Raw genomic sequence first — 14,489 nt, 5'->3', positions numbered from 1 at the left:
AATATGTTTGTTTTTGTAAATACTGAAACCAAATTGATTGTATAGAGAGAGAAGGTTTATTTTCTGAATTATTAGATAACAATGCTACAGAAATCTAAAACCTGCAGGGAACTGTTCTATGTTCATTTCACTGGAAACCAACCAGAGGTAGCTTTTTCAAGTTAATTTATGATAGAATTATTCAATATAGCAAGAGATTGGGATGCCTGGGTGGCCCAGCGGTTAGGCGGCTGCCTTCAGATCAGGTCGTGATTCTGGGATTGAGTCTCGCATCAGGCTCCTGCGAGGAGCCTGCTTCTCCCTCTTCCTATGTCTCTGCCTCTCTCTATATATATCTCTCTCATGAATAAATAAATAAATCTTTAAAAAATATAGAGAAAGATATTATCCAGTAAAAAATTGTGTAGTCTATCCAAATTAGACTTTCCTGTACATTCATTACCCACCCTCTCTTCTTACACATATGTTTCCTTGGGATAGGAAGAAAAGGCCACAGTCCTTCATTAGGATGAGGATGGTCATTACTAACTTTCTCTTACCTTTCTTAGTGACAGTCTTGGCTATCACTATGGATTGGATCTACATGTGAGTGACACAACATATTAGAGTTTCCCGTTTGCATATTTTATTTGTTTGTTTGTTTATTTATTTATTTATAATGGATAAATATAGGAGGGTTTTGGTTATCATTCCACCCTAGGCTTCCTAAAGCTAGATGTACCTTAATCACATCAAGTGATTCAGAGTGATACCAGAAATTCAACTTTCTAGCAGTGGGAGGGACAGTATGCAGTCGAGCAAGTGTCATCAAACTATGGAAATTCAAGATTAGTGGGCCTTAACATGTTATCCTAGATATGGTTAGTATACATGCTCCACTCATAGTTATGCATTTTTACAAATCTGTAAATTAGGCAGCCCTAATGTGTTGCTTTGTGTGCCACTTAGGTGACACTAAAACATTGATAAAAGATGAAATTTATATACATCTGACTTTTATATTCACTTGGATATGGTTTGTATATATGCAAATTAGGCAGTTCTAATATATTGATCTTAATAAGCTGTGTTGTCCTTCATGCGGTGAAGTCAGCTTGGGCAGGATGGTACAGCTAAAGCCAGAACTGAGACCTAGAGCCCTAACTGGCATGCTGTATAGGAGAGAGTGGTGTTATGGCTTGATTAGAATTTAGAACACAGGGAGTCCAACCTGATTCCATGTTACTTTGAACAAGTCTCTAAAACATTCAAGGACTTAGTGCCATAAATGAGGAAAACAAAGATTAAGGTAGGAATCTCTACAAATTCATAAGTCTGTGCCTCTAAGAATTAGTCAAATCTGAATTTTTCATTGTTACTTTTATTTTCATATAATCATATAAATACTTAATGACATTTGACTGGTGTTTTGAGAAGATGCCTTTCACCTAAATTGTTTGATTCAGAAGCTATTAGTTTAGACTGTGTGGGTTTGGGGGCTTTTTTGTTTGTTTCTTTTTTCTTTTCTTAAATGAGTATTTCATAAGACCATGGAGAATTCTGAAACCAAGGACAGTGAGTGGTTCCAGATATGGTTTTAGTAATAAAATGTCTTAGAGGAAGTTCTAAAATACATGCTCAACAAGCATAGTATGTTTCCAACAGTATGTTTCAAATTCATAATGCATGTTTACTGTCTGTGAAACCAACTTGAATTGCATTTTATTGCTTCTATCTATCCCTGGTCCAGGGGAATAGTAAAATATGAGTTAGGGTAGTGAAATGCAATAGAGAGAAAAAGAAAAAGAATTTCCCAAATGTATGCTGGTAAGTTGATAACCATTGAACTTTTTATGGGAAATGATGTGTATCATCAAAGCCTATGAAGATAATAATTATTTTTTTTATTAAAACACAATTCCCTTTGTAACAGGTTAAAAACATTAAATCCTTTTCTTGTAAATTTAATCTTGGGGAATGTAGTATTAGAGAACAGCCTGCAATTGTTTTATAGATGGGCCTTGTTGTAATGGTGTTTGATAATATAAGTGTCTTCCATTTCATTTGTCATTTCCAGCCATTTCTAGTCATGATTATGAATCTTTTCAGTAAGGTCAATAGTATAATTGATTCACTGAAAAACCTGAAAATGAGGGGCACCTGGATAGCTTAGTGGTTGAGCACCTGCCTTTGATTCAGGCTGTGATCCCAGGGTTGAGTCCTGCATTGGGCTCACTGCAGGGAGCCTGCTTCTCCCTCTGCCTATGTCTCTGCCTCTCTCTGCATGTCTATCATGAATAAATAAATAAAATCTTAAAAAAAAAAAACCCTGAAAATGGTACAGGGTTTCAAGAATTGAATTCACTGATTCCAGTTGTTCTAGAAGACTTTGAGCTGATAGAACTGTACTACAGGAAAAATTAAGCTGTTTTCAAGCAGTGTGGTTTGTATCCTAGAGTTTAGAAGACATGTATTTTTTCTTTGTATACTCTCAATGAGTTGTGATGTTTTACATGCTTGATTGGCACAATTAAAGGTACTAGATTGCCAAACGGGAATAGTGAATTTTATATGGAAATTCACATACCTTAAAGATAGGCATATGGTTAGAGAAGCATGAGTGATAAATTAAAAATAGCTTTTGTACATGAAGCCATGGAATTTAAATTGTGGAAGGAGGCAAATGCAAATGCAACAGAAATCACAGAAAAAGGCATCACTGCCAAGCTAGCAATATTCAGAATCACAGCCTTCTACTTTTGTTTAGATCAAACAATTTAAGTATTTTAAGTGGAAGAATTCCATTGTAACAGGAAAAAAAAAAAGATCTGGCAGTGAGTTCAGTAATAACTATTTACTGTCTTAGGAAATTGAATTCATTCTGATTATGCTAGGGATATCTTTGTGAAATTTCTTATCACTTGAGTTCGTTAGCACAGAATAAAGGGTGAGAAATGTTTATTTTCTTGTGAAACATCAGCCCTCATATATTTTTGCTTTTGTGAAGAAGGATGCAGGAAATTACGGTTATCTTGTTTTATCATTGTTAATCCTGTGATTATTGGAATGAGAATCATGCACCATGGTCAAGGATGGAAGAAGTCAACTTGAGCTGTAAGAGAACAATCCCTGGTTTTAGGAATTCGATTTAGATGGCTGAAATGATTCAAGGAAACACTGCAAATAGTAGAGTAGTATCACAGTAGGAGTTAGCTTGTCTAGTGAAGTGTGTTAATGTCTCATTGCTATATACTGGCAATAGCTATCAGAGGACTAGATTGTTTTCCACAAAAACAAAGGCTTGGCCTGTGGCTTATCTATCTTTTTTGCATGCAACCATGAAAAGAGCATGCATCAGGTAGGGAGGTTATAATCTACCCTGCCAAAATCTGAGAAACACTGTAGATCCTTTACTTATCCAGATCTTTTTAGCCAGTTGTTGTCAGGAGAACTTTCTAGGTAAGCCAGTATATAATTTTGTTGTTGTTGTTTTTATGCATTGATGAGGAGACAAGCTTTACACCACTTGGCTCTCTGCAAAGGCAAAGTAGACTTTGATATAAAAAGTAGGGTCAGAGGGTCTCATAGGTCTTCCTCTCTGTGTATATGTATGTATTTTGGTAGGAGGTTGGTGAGAAGAAGAGAAAGAAAAGAATTGAAGCATTTTCTTTGGAAAAAATGCTGGAAAAAGAGTAGTGGCTTAGAGAAAGGCATATGTCTTCTATAATGCTACCCATAGGCCATTCCTCTGCACATATACAAATAGAACAGCATGAATTACAATACTTAAATAATAGGATTCTTTGGTTTTCATTGAAGAATTACTCCACTATATGACAGAAGTAGAGCTACTACTAGCAATCTCTGAACCATGGTCCTTAACTCTTCTCAAAATTATGTACAGGATAATCCCAATTGGAACTTGTTTTTTAAAATATTGCATATCTGTCCCTCCCAGCTGCTTCAATAGGACACTAGAATGGGCATAGAACTTTAGACATTGTAATGAGCATGCTGGAAGTATGTCAGTGCAAACCAAGCATACTTCTTAAAACTACCTGAGCATTTTTTTCCTAATCCACAGAACATGTAAAAATATTTCCTGATCTATAATTTTAGATTCTTTAGGAGTAAAATAATTCTCATCTCAAGCAAATAGGAGTTCCACAGATTGAGAAACCAGGCAATCAGAAACACATTATTCACAATCAAAGACAAAGTCTAGATTCAGAAGGTCTGAATGAAGTTTCAACTCCAAAGTTATGAACAGAGATCTCATGGCAGGACCAAAGCATTGACCCTGCAGCCAGAGGTAACAAGAGGACAGACAGAAAGGAAGGCTTCTCGGGAGTATTTCTAGAAGGGTTTGGACTATAAGTCAACATTTTGATCTTCCACATGTAGCAGATAGCTCTCCAATATCTGAACACAAAGCAAACTAATCTAGGCCTGATATTAGGGATCAGAAATATTTGGCAGGTGGGTAAACATTTCCTAATCCATGCCCTAGGCAGATCTTGGTAATCCATTACAGCGAGCTTCCCCTGAACCCAGGTGTGGTCTTAAAATCCTTACCAACACAGTCTTTAGGCAGACACTACCAATGAGTCAGAACTGGAAGGAATTTGAAATACGGATGTCCTTTCTGATTAATTCTGGGCACTGACAGATGACCTTTGATCTCTCTTCCCATTCCCCTATTTGTTGTCCTTGTGCAAGAGCCACTGGGTGGCTTTCACTGAAATTAATCTGCTTAAATATAAAGAATAGTCATGGAAATGGGAGTGTGCTTGAATTAGTCTGTGTTTTGTTTCTGATTACACATCTCTCCTTTTAAATTTTCAAATGCCATGCAGAAAAGAGCAGTCCTGGCTTTCTTTGGGAATAATATATTAGTTTATGCCTCTGCACTACTTGATTTGATTAACATTTTCTCATGGTCTTTCAGCGTTTTAACAATTGTGAAAACCTATTATGTCTCTAGTATTCTCTGAAGGACTGGGGTGAAGGAGAGGTGAAGAAGGCATCATTTTTGTCCATCAGGAATTCATAAGCTAGTGGTCAATGCAGGCTTTCAAACCAACTTTGAATAGTGTGAGGCATGTTAAGTTGTCACACAAGGAAAGTAGGACAGGCACCCAGAGACAGGAACTCCACTTCCACTTCATGGAAAAGTGATAAGCGGACTGAAGTTACCAGGCAGAGGAAGCACTATGACAACCAGTGAGAAATTACACCCCATGCCCAAAAGTAGAGGGTGGCATTTTCAACACATGGTATGGAGAGTGAAGAGACAGATTGCAATTAATGCAACTTTGACTCTTGCAAATATGGAGGTGTAAGAATAAAATTTAATAAAACTGCATTTTATGGGGAAACTTTAAAACAACATGAGCCCCATCATGTCATCCCCAAATTAAACTTTTGGCAAGAATCCCATTTTTTCAAAGTGATGGGCCACATTAATTTTAAATACTATAGCTTGTAAGCCAAAAATACCTGTTTTCCTTTCCCGGGATGATATTCTCCCTTGGGCATATGTTGAATTATGCAAGGTCTTCCCTCTGATGCAATCCCCCCTCTCTGATTTTGGGGGCCTGGGCCCTGTGACAGATATAACAATGTAGTGAAGAGCAGCAAATCCAAATTATGGGGGACTGTGTTTGGACTTTATTCCTGTAAGCTGTAGAGAGCCAGCAAAAGTTTATATAGGTGGGAGGAATATCAACACAGGATATTTTAGAATGTGAATTCCAGGAACAGTACTTGAGGATAAGCAAAGGTGAAGCAGCCAGAGTTAAGAAAACTTCATTAAGTAGCTCTTGTAATAGATGGAGAAAAGATAGCCCTGGTTTAAAGAAGGCCTGAGGAACCAGAAAAGATAAAGGAGGTTTGAAAGCTGCTTTGAACATTAAAAGAATATGTGAATGTAATATGCCTTATCTTCCCTTTTGTGTTCTGCTGCTTTGTTACTGAAATAGAGATATGCTTATAGATACTTTTTTCTTTTTTGAATTTTGCAAGTAGCATTGCCCACTATTTAACATGCCCACTAAGTGAGGCAGGAGGAAGGACTCCCTCCCGTCCTCAGTATACAGTCATTGCCAATAGGCTGATGACTCTGTTTCTAGATACATAAATACACACATATTCATACACAAATGCAAATGTCTTTTCAGACAAAAATCCTTACTTTCTTTGCTGGGATGCTTAGTAGAACCTCCACTTTGCTTTTAAACACAATTGAGAGAAGTGTGCCAGGGCATAGCTTAGGCTGAGGCCATTTGTGCCCCGACGCTGTGATGGGCAAGCATACTGGTGTTTGAGGTCTTGCTTCTGTTGTTTAGTTTTGTCTGTTCAAATTTATATCAGAAGCATATGAAACCATCTCCTTTCTGCTTCCTGCTGTGACCTTGATGATAACTGAGCTTCTCTCCAAACAGCGCTCTGAAACCAGCTGTTTGCACATCTGGTGTTAGTCTGTGGCTTGGTATAGTGCCGTCCTGTACTCCCCTCATGATGTATCAGCTAATTTCAGGTGCAGTCACCTAGAATAATTGGAGTCTTCACCATCTTAGTCCCTTCCTTTGGCCAGAATAGCTAGTTCAGCAGGTAAAATCCAAGAGCCTGTGTAAAACTGAACTGAGTGAGCACTAATAAGGAAATAGCTTACTATATTAAGACAAGAGTCCCCACCATTAAAGATTTGAACAGAGAGGTTTTTCAACAAAAAGAAATTGCTGCCAAAGGGAAAAACTCAGCAAGTCTTGCACTAGTCCCTTATAGGGTATCCCCAAGAGTCCCACCTTTCCCATGAAGTGCCTTTCACTTTGAGATCTCAGCCTCTGAAGGACACAGTCACAAGGACCCAGGCCTCACCTTCATAACTAGCACCAGGATATTCAGACAAATCTGTTCTTTGGCATTTCTGAGAGCAGCACAGGCCACTTATCATTTTCAGAAACAACTCTTCTCAAAGCACAGGAAATTATAACAGGATACAGTTGGCCAACAAGCAGCCAGAGGGCTGCCAAATCCAGGTTTGGGGTCCTGAGATACCCACAGTACAGACCATAATACAGGTCTACTTAGTATTTTGCCAGATGCCTTGTGGTCCTAGAACACCATTCCTCCATACCCCATCGTGCTGTGCTGCTCTGAATCTCATCATTGTGCATCATGGATATGTGTCATTTAACCTTTTTGGTCCTACGTTCTTCCATCTGCACAATGGGTATAATCTTTCCAACTTCTAGGTTTGCGTAAGAGAAAATTAGATCTTTGCATTGCTTAGTACACAGCTTCTTTATCCATTCATCTTTTGGTGGACACCGAGGCTCCTTCCACAGTTTGGCTATTGTGGACATTGCTGCTATAAACATTGGGGTGCAGGTATCCCGGCGTTTCACTGTATCTGTATCTTTGGGGTAAATCCCCAGCAGTGCAATTGCTGGGTCGTAGGGTAGCTCTATTTTTGACTCCTTGAGGAACCTCCACACAGTTTTGCAGAGGGGCTGTACCAGTTCACAGTCCCACCAATAGTGCAAGACAGTTCCCCTTTCTCCACATTCTCTCCAGAAGCTGTGGTCTATGTATACGATGGAATATTCCTCAGCCATCAGAAGAGACGAATACCTACCATTTGCTTCGATGTGGATGGAACTGGAGGGTATTATGCTGAGTGAAGTAAGTCAATCAGAGAAGGACAATCATTATATGGTTTCACTCATACGAGGAATGTAAAAAATAGTGAAAGGGATTATAGGGGAAAGGAGAGAAAATGAGTAGGAAAAATCAGAGAGGGTGACAAAACATGAGACTCCTAACTCTGTGAAACAAACAAGGGGTAGTGGAAGGGGAGGTGCGTGGGGGGTTGGGTGACTAGGTGACAGGCACTGACGGGGGCACTTGATGGGATGAGCACTGGGTGTTTTACTATATGTTGGCAAATCGAACTCCAATAAAAAATATAAATATAAAAAATAAATTGCTTAGTATAGTTTTTATAAAACGATTTCAGGTGCTGGTAAGGGTGTGGAACAACTGGAACTCTCACATAATGCTAGTGGGAATGTAAAAGTTAATCAGCCACTTGGGTAAATGGTTTGGCAGGTTCTTGAAATGTTAAGCATCTACCTTATATTCTGCTCTAGTCATTCCTCCTATCTCTTTACCCACGCAAAATGAAAGAATATGTCCACATACAACTGCACATAATTTTTTTGGTAGATTCATTTTTAATAGTCCGAAACTGAAAACAACCCAAATGCCCATCAATAGCTGAGTAGATAAACAAGGTGTAGTGTAGCCATAGAATGGAATACTACCCTGCAGTAAAAAGCATTGGATTATTGATATATCCAACGACCTGGTTAAATCCCAGATAATGCGGCTCACTGGAAGAATACAGGCAGGGAATGTACCGTATAATTCCACTTTGACCAAAATATTTTTAAGATTGAAATTACTCTCTAGGGAGAGAAAGCAGATCATTTGTTCACTGGAGATGGGTGGGAGGCTAAGAATTACAAAGAAGCACAAGGAAATTTGGAAGGTGATGTATGTGTTCACTCTCTTGATTGTAGTGGTGGCTTCACAGATGCATGCATATGTCAGAGCCGATCAGATTTCATACTTCAAATATGTGCAGTTTATCATACGTCAGTTATATATTGAGAAAGCCATTAAAATCTCTCTGCCAGAAACTCTTCCTTCTCTGCTCTTCTATTTTCTTGAAACTTAATCATAAGTGTTCTTACACCTGCAGGCCTACGTGCCCAGTACTGAAACTATAAATTGTATCAGTAATGAAACTAGAATTACGTAAATGAGTTAACAGTATAAGAGGGTTTCAAATACTCTATAGCACATGGTAAATGCTCAGTAAAGTGAACTGCATCCTTCCACCCTCAGTTCCCCTTAGCAAAAATTGCTTTCTAGGTCAAGCAACAGAGTCTACAGAAAGTAAAATAGTCCTATATCTGAGGACACTGAAAGCAGAAGAGTTAGTATAGATTAGGGGGATGACAGAAACTATCTCTGAAGAGGCAGGTAGAGGTGAAATCTTGGAGGACCCTGTATGCTTGATTTTATTTTTTGGCAAGCAGGGGGAAATGTTCTGCAATGAATTTTAGGGCAGGGATGTGTGGGACATTGTTGGATTTATGCTCTCAAAAGATTCTTCTTTGCTTATGAGTAATGGTTTGCGTGATAGTTGTGATATTGTGATTTATAGTAAAATATGTTTGGGCTTTGTCCCATTTCTGGTAGTGAGTTCCTAGAACCCCTGGAATTTCTGAAGAGATGAAAGCCAGAAACGTATCTTTTGTTATGTTAATGAGGTGACTCTGGGACCCTACTGAAGGATGGGGCATGGTCACTAGGAGATCCAACCATGTAATTAGAGAGTTGGAACTTTCAATCTCACTCCCTGACCTCTGGGAAGGAGCTGGAGGTTGAATGGATTGTCACTGACCAGCAATTTAATCAATAATGCCTAAAAAATAAAACAAAATGAAATCAGAGAGGGAGACAAACCCTAAGAGACTCTGAATCTTAGGAAACAAATTGAGGGTCACTAGAGGGGAGTGGGGGGATGGGATAACAGGATGAAAAGCATTAAGGAGGGCATGTGATGTAATGAGCACTGGGTATTATATAAGACTGATGGATCACTGACCTCTACCTCTGAAACCAATAATACATTATATGTTAATTAATTGAATTTAAATAAAATAAAAAAGTAATTCCTATAATGAAGCCTCCATGAAAACTTAAGAGGACAGGATTTGGAGAGCCAGAAAAGGTTGATGAATACTCTGAGGTTGATGAATACTTTGAGATTTGGAGAGAATGGCATGATCTGAGGGGAGGGAATCTCTGTGCCCTTTCCGCATACCTATGCACTATGCATCTCTTCCATCAGGCTATTCTAAGTTATATCCTTAAAAACAAAACAAAAACAAGGATCCCATGGGTGGCTCAGTTGGTTAAGTATCTGACTTTTGGTTTCAGCTCAAGTCAAGATCTCAGGGGTTATGGGATCAAGCCCTGTGTCAATCAGGCTCCCCACTCAGCAAGGAGTCAGCTTAAAGATTCTCACCTCTGCCCCTCCCCACACTTGTGAGCATGTGCATGCTCTCTCTCTCAAATAGATGTCTTAAAAACAAACAAACAAACAAACAAAAAACAAAAAAAAAAAACGGGATCCCTGGGTGGTGCAGCGGTTTGGCGCCTGCCTTTGACCCAGGGTGCAATCCTGGAGACCCGAGATGGAATCCCACGTCGGGCTTCCAGTGCATGGAGCCTGCTTCTCCCTCTGCCTGTGTCTCTGCCTCTCTCTCTCCCTGTGTGACTATCATAAATAAATAAAAATTTACCAAAAAAAAAAAAAAAAACAGAAAGAAAACAAACCAAAAAACTCAGTAATGTAGTAAGTAAAATGTTTCTCAGTTCTATTAACCACTCTAGCAAATTAATCAAACCTAAGGAAGATGTTAGAACCTCTAATCTATAGCCTATAGGTCAGAAGCACAGGTGACAACCTGGGCTTGAGATAGCATCTAAAGTGGGGGTGGAACGGTGAAGTCTTACAGGACCGAGCCCTTAACCTGTGGAGTCAGTTGCAGTCTCCTCCAAGTAGAAAATGTCAGAGTTGAGTTGAATTGTAGGATACCCAGCAGGTCTCAAAGCCTTGCTTGGTGATGGGTGTGGGGGTGGAAATCCACATATCAGAATTGAGTGCAGAACCTTTTATAATTAATATGTGAAATTTTATCCTGGAGTGACAGACAGTGGTTACCAGTGATGATTTAATTTTCCTGTATTTAGACTTTTAGATCCATGATGTTATATATAACCCAAAGGATGAAGAAGACAGAGACCAGTCTCTTGGAGAAAAACATTGAATCAGACCTGGTATCCAGCTATCCCCACTCCCCTTTACTTCCCTTTCAGTAAAGGAGCCAAACAAATCTCCCATACCAGGAAGTGTTAGCTGGGATCTGAGAATTGGGATCCTGCTCCCTTCCCTGTTCCATAGGATGGTTGGTGAGGTGGAGACCTGGGAACACTGCCTCCAATCTACACCCTCTGTCTCCGGGTAGGGAGAAACCTACAGGAGAGACTACAACACAGTAGCTGTTGATTTTTATTATGGGTATTGGTAAGAATGGCTTTGAAGGGTATATACTACAAATATTGTCTGTACAAAATTTCCCTGGTTTTGCGTATCCTTGGTGTGTTGCTGCCCCTTTGGTTTCTTCCAAGGATAATAATGGGTTTCTGGCTTTTGAATTGTAAGCATTTCCCACTGAATAAAGCTGTCCTCAGCTGACTGGCTCTTGGATCTTAGAATCAGGGTGTATGCCATCTGCTGTGGAATTGTGCAATCTCAGATAGCCAAGTTTGTTCACCTGTGCCTTTGGTAGCTTTCTACCCTAATTTAGTACCACATTTAGCTCTCTAGGTATGGCTGAGTTTGACCATAAAGTTGTTAGGAAGTCAGTGCATCAAGAAGTGAGAAACCTGGGGTACCTGGCTCAGTGGATGAGCATCTGGCTTTGGCTCAGGTGGTGGTCCCAGGGTCCTGGGATCAGTCCCACATCAGGCTTCCCACAGGGAGCCTGCTTCTCCCTCTCCTTATGTTTTGCCTCTCTCTATCATGAATAAATAAATAAAATTGAAAAAAAAAAGAAGTGAGCAACCTCAAAAAAATAAATAAAGGAAAAAGATCTAATTACAGACTTTAAAGAGGGATCATGTGGAATTTCTCAACTCTGAACAAAAGTCACACTGTTGTGTGACTCATGCACATGGGATGGTAAGGAAGAGAAGGATATACAGCAGACAACAAAGAAATTACAGGGCAAAACTGAGAGTACACCACAGCAAGGAATGTAAAGGACAAATCAGTACCACTAAATTAACAATTCCTTGAGATTCTCAAATATCCCTATGCACTTGAAGGAGGAACCTCAGTCAGGCATAGTGGGTTACCAGTAAAAATCTGTTGATGGCCAACTGAATGACTGAAACAGGAAGTCCTATTTTCCTTCTTATACTGCAGGCTCTCCAATTTCACATTAGATTTTAATGTGAAAAAAAAAAGATTTTAATGTGATAACACTTTTCTGATTTATCACTTTCAGGAAGCTAATTTGTTTTCAATGAGGCTTGATTTATATATAATAAGTCAGTTGTTCACACCTGGAATATTCTGGCCAACCTCCCCAAAGCCCCAGATCAGCTTGTAGTGATTGAGTTTTCACATCAAAGACTAGATATTTAAACTGGCTAACTCTTCCAATTCGATCAAGTCCATTGTGTTTCTCTGGTAACCTTCCCAGTGTCCTGTCAAAGTGACTAGGTTGGGCCACCACAGCCAAATTGCATTGTTGTTGAGCAAGGGCCACTGTCTGATGCTGGACCAAATGCCAGCTGAATGGCGTGCTTAGTTTTAACCCAGAAATTAAGATAATTAATTATCTCTTTGTTTAATGTTCCAGATCTTGAGTTATAAAAGTATCCTGTGCTTTTTTTTTTTTTTTTTTTTTGGAAATTTAACCAAGAGGCAAGGAACCACATAGATAATTCCAATTTGCATAGTGAATTTCAATCTAATTCTTCATTTCTTTTTCCCAGAATCCTTGCTGGGTACACAGGAGTAGGAATAAGTGTTTTATCTGAATTTGGCACTTGTGTGTTAATTTCAAAATTGGGACATTACCCAGTTAGATTGTAGTGGGGAACAGGCTCAGAATCTTCAGATTTTCCACTGTTGAAAATATGGCACAAAAGCTAACAAACAATAAGCAGAGGCAAACAGCTGACAGGAAATGAACCAGATACTGTAGGAATGCTTATGGCAGAGGAAACCCACCATCTGATTCTAGGGTTAGAGCTGTGTGGATGATTGGTAAGTGAGATCGTTAAATTTTAGATACTAATAAAGAGCTTTGGGAAATGGAAGGGGCTATTGTTTCATTTTGTCGTAGAAATCCAGTTTCCCACTACAGCTGTTAGGAAAGGAAAATGTGAGGGAATGATTCCTTAACAGTGATGCTGGCAATCAGTTGGCCTGACACAAAAGCACTGGTTTCTGTAATGGGTCCTCAGGTGCCTACAATTGAAAATTGTCTCTCTAACATGTCTGTGTACTCCCATTCAGCTTTATGTTCCAACTGATTGCTTGGCTTATAATCAACTGTCAATTTTTTGATCCAATGCTTCCCATTGCACAGGTCTAAAAATACCAGGTTAGTAGATGTACCTACACAGCAAATGTGAAAGATTTTTGTCCCCCATAACAACACTATCTTTTTTCTTGCAATGCCTACCACCCCTGAGCTAGATATTCTCAGAAAGAACGTTTTTATATAGTTTCTTAATCTTTTAGAGTGACCCTTGTTACTTAGGATTTGATTTTTAAGTGCCTGTAATATGTCAGGCCCTGAGACCCCAACAACTGGGAATCATATGCCTCTCTCTTTTTTTTTTTTTAAAGGAATTCTCCAGTGGCTTTCCATTGACATTAGTAGTAGTAGTATTAGTATGAATATTAGTATTGTCTCTCTGTCACCATCTAAATTATAGCATTTAAACTCTTCCTTAGAGTCTATGAGATCTAGAACAAGGGTCACAAACTACGGCTGGTGGGCCAAATCCAACCAGCTGCTTGTTTTCATAAATAAAGTTTTATTGGAACACAGCCATGTTCATTCATTTACATGCTGCCAATGGCTGCTTTCATGCTACAAGGACAGAGCTGAGCAGTTGTGGCAGAGCTTGTATGGCCTGCAAGGCAGAAAATACTTACAATCTGTACTTTTACCAAAAAGTGTGTTGTTCCTGCCTTAGATGATGGGGTGCCTTCTCATCTTTCTGACTCATTTCCTATGTTTCTCATGCTTGCTGATTTCTCTTCATCTTGCTGATATTAACTCATGCCCCTGAATATACTGTGACCATTTTCTTCCCAGGACCTTTATACAGGATGTGCCATGTGTCAAGGATGCTATCACTGAAAACTTTTCTTTCTCATCATTCAGATTTCAACTTCTAGACTCATCTTGGAGGGGTTCCATTTCAGCTTCTCTCTGAGCTCAGGTTCTCTCCAACTTAGTTACATCCTATTTCTTCCTGCCTTCCATCAATAACTAGTGTCAGTAATTGTTTTGTTTACATACTTTTTGCCTGTGTCTCTTCATAAACATAAGTACCTTAAATGTAAGAACTTGTTTTTTCTGCTTCTACTCTGGATTCCTGAGGCCCCAAATAGTGACTGGCATTTGTAAATACCCAGTAAATTTCAATGTGTGGGATAAATTAATTAATCTATTTTGGAGTAAGATGCAACCCCTGCCTTCAATAAAAACCATCAGAAAGTAGCTCTATTGCAAAAAATGAGGGAGATTGGTCTTGCTAGAGCAGTATGTTCATGAAGACTGCACAGACAAGGCAAATTTTCAGAGATGATAAGCACTCTCAGAGAGGCTTTCTAAACTGCAGGA

The 14,489-nt window shown here is 39.1% G+C and overlaps 1 protein-coding gene across 9 annotated transcripts in view; it reads left to right on the top strand.

The window, feature by feature from the left end:
- Window positions 1–14,489, top strand: part of GRM7 (glutamate metabotropic receptor 7) — an 823,590-nt gene that overhangs the window by 668,554 nt on the left and 140,547 nt on the right. The gene's annotated exons all lie outside the window — the stretch shown is intronic.

Source organism: Vulpes vulpes, chromosome 9, assembly GCF_048418805.1.
Source record: "Vulpes vulpes isolate BD-2025 chromosome 9, VulVul3, whole genome shotgun sequence".
Lineage (NCBI taxonomy): Eukaryota > Metazoa > Chordata > Mammalia > Carnivora > Canidae > Vulpes > Vulpes vulpes.
This window is presented reverse-complemented; position numbering and strand designations above follow the sequence as displayed.